The sequence below is a fragment of the Schistocerca serialis genome, chromosome 12 (genome assembly GCF_023864345.2).
Source record: "Schistocerca serialis cubense isolate TAMUIC-IGC-003099 chromosome 12, iqSchSeri2.2, whole genome shotgun sequence".
Classification (NCBI taxonomy): domain Eukaryota; kingdom Metazoa; phylum Arthropoda; class Insecta; order Orthoptera; family Acrididae; genus Schistocerca; species Schistocerca serialis.
In genome coordinates, this window is record NC_064649.1 from 115,550,406 (window position 1) to 115,553,425 (window position 3,020).

General features: G+C 43.6%; 1 non-coding gene across 1 annotated transcript; it reads left to right on the forward strand.

Annotated features, from left to right (window-relative positions):
• The first annotated feature begins 2,678 nt into the window (after nt 1–2,678).
• On the forward strand, nt 2,679–2,753 carry Trnas-cga (transfer RNA serine (anticodon CGA)). Its single transcript has one exon. It is a non-coding gene; the product is annotated as a tRNA-Ser (tRNA).
• The last annotated feature ends 267 nt before the right edge of the window (nt 2,754–3,020 follow it).

Sequence of the window (3,020 nt, forward strand, 5' to 3'; positions counted from 1 at the left end):
ACGCCTGCTCGGGCTCAGTTCCACGTAGGAGCTCAACACTGAAGACAATTCTACTCCAGTCCTTGAGTTCCCCGGCCCTAGATGTGCCTGGAGACGCCCTGAACAGCTTTGGGATGCAATCCTGACTGTCGCCCACTATGTGACCCAGCAACCAGGACTGATGGTCTGCAGTGTCACTTCTTTTCACAGCAGCACCCCTTCGGTTGTCATACACAGCATCCTTACTGCACATCTGTACGTCGACGATATTGTAAGCCTCGGTTTGTTGCATTTCATCAAAAGCCAACCTGGACTTACATTAGGGAGAGCATTAGGGAACGATAACCAAGAGGGGAAAAAAATACAGTAGAAGAAGAGTGGATAGCTTTGAGAGATGAAATAGTGCAAGCTGCGGAGGATCAAGTAGGTAAAAAGACGAGGGCTAGTAGAAACCCATGGGTGACAGAAGAGATATTGAATTTCAGTGATAAAAGGAGAAAGTAAAAAAAATGCACTAAACGAAGCGGACAAAAAGGAATAAAAAGTCTCAAAAATGAGATCGACAGGAAGTGCAAAATGGCTAAGCAGGCATGGCTAGAGGACAAATGTAAGGATGTAGGGGGTATCTCACTAGGGGTAAGATAGATACAGCCTACAGGAAAATTAAAGAGACCTTTGGAGAAAAGAGAACCACTTGTATGAATATCAAGAGCTCAGATGGAAACCCAGTTCTAAGCAAAGAAGGGAAAGCAGAAAGGTGGAAGGAGTATATAGAGGGTCTATACAAGGGCGATGTACTTGAGGACAATATTATGGAAATGGAAGAGGATGTAGATGAAGATGAAATGGGAGATACGATACTGCGTGAAGAGTTTGACAGAGCACTGAAAGACCTGAGTCGAAAGAAGGCCACGGAAGCAGACAACATTCGATTTGAACTACTGATAGCCTTGCAAGAGCCATCCATGACAAAACTCTTCCATCTGATGAACAAGATGTATAAGACAGGTGAAATACCCTCAGATTTCGAGAAGAATTTAATAATTCCAAAGCCAAAGAAAGCAGGTGTGGTGTGAAAATGACCGAAGTATGAGTTTAACAAGTCACGGCTGCAAAATACTGACGCGAATTCTTTACAGCCGAATGGAAAAACTGGTAGAAGCCGACGTCGGGGAAGTTCAGTTTGGATTCCGTAGAAATGTTGGAACACGTGGGCAGTACTGGCCCTACGACTTATCTTAGAAGATAGATTAAGGAATGGTAAACCTACGTCTCTAGCATTTGTAGACTTAGAGAAAGCTTTTGACAATGTTGACTGGAATACTTTCTTTGAAATTCTAAACGTGGCAGGTGTAAAATACAGGGAGCGAAAGCCTATTTACAGCTTGTACAGAAACCAGATGGCAGTTATAAGAGTCGAGGGGCAAGAAAGGGAAGCAGTGGTTGGAAAGGGAGTGAGACAGGGTTGTAGCCTATTCCCGATGTCATTCAATATGTGTATTGAGCAAGTAGTAAAGGAAACAAAAGAAAAATTTGGAGCAGGAATGAAAATCCATGGCAAAGAAATAAAAACTTTGAGGTTCCCCGATGACATTGTCATTCTGTCAGAGACAGCAAAGGACTTGGAAGAGCAGCTGAACCGAATGGACAGTGTCCTGAAAGGAGGATATAAGATGAACATCAACAAAAGCAAAACGAGGATAATGAAATGTAGTCGAATTAAATCAGATTATGCTGAGGGAATTAGATTAGGTAATGAGACGCTTAAAGTAATAATGATTTTTGCTGTTTGGGGAGCAAAATAACTGATGATGGTCGAAATAGAGAGGATATAAAATGTAGACTGGCAATGGCAAGGAAAGCGTTTATGAAGAAGAGGAATTTGTTAACATCCAGTATAAATTTAAGTGTCAGGAAGTCGTTTCTGAAAGTATTTGTATGGAGAGTAGCCATGTATGGAAGTGAAACATGGACGATAAATAGTTTAGACAAGAAGAGAATAGAAGCTTTCGAAATGTTGTGCAACAGAAGAATGTTGAAGATTAGATGGGTAAGATCACATAATGTGGGGCCACAGTCATAATATATTTCGTTAGTCAGTACCTCCATTAGACTGTTGTTTCTAGAATGAGATTTTCACTCTGCAGCGGAGTGTGCGCTGATATGAAACTTTCTGGCAGATTAAAACTGTGTGCCGGACCGAGACTCGAACTCAGGACCTTTGACTTTCGTGGGCAAGTGCTCTACCAACTGAGCTACCCAAGCATGACTCACTCCGCGTCCTCACATATCAGCGCACACTCCGCTGCAGAGTGAAAATCTCATTCTGGAAACATCCCCCAAGCTGTGGCTAAGCCATGTCTCCGCAATATCCTTTCTTTCAGGAGTGCTAGTTCTGCAAGGTTCGCAGGAGAGCTTCTGTAAAGTTTGGAAGGTAGGAGACAAGGTACTGGCAGAAGTAAAACTGTGAAGACGGGGCGTGGTCGGCCGCGGTGGCCGTGCGGTTCTAGGCGCATCAGTCCGGAACCGCGTGACTGCTACGGCCGCACGTTCGAATCCTGCCTCGGGCATGGATGTGTGTAGTGTCTTTAGGTTAGTTAGGTTTAAGTCGTTCTAAGTTGTAGGGGACTGATGACCTCAGATGTTGAGTCCCATAGTGCTCAGAGCCATTTGAACCATTCTGAAAGGGGCGTGAGTCGTGCTTGGATAGCTCAGTTGGTAGAGCACTTGCCCGCGAAAGGCAAAGGTCCCGAGTTCGAGTCTCGGTCCGGCATACAGTTTTAATCTGCCAGAAAGTTTCAGACTGTTGTTTTTTTGCAGTATTACATTAAAACTTACATGATCATGATTTCGGCTTCAAAGTGCCATTATCAAGTGTTCCAAGTGTTATACAGTGCCTAAGATGGCATACAGTCGTATTTTAAATACACTATTAGACACATTGACACATTGTGTCCAATAGCGCCTAATAGTGTATTTTAAATACGACAGTACCTTCCATGTGCCTCTGGGTGCTTCACTCTTCCCGTCACGAAGTGATA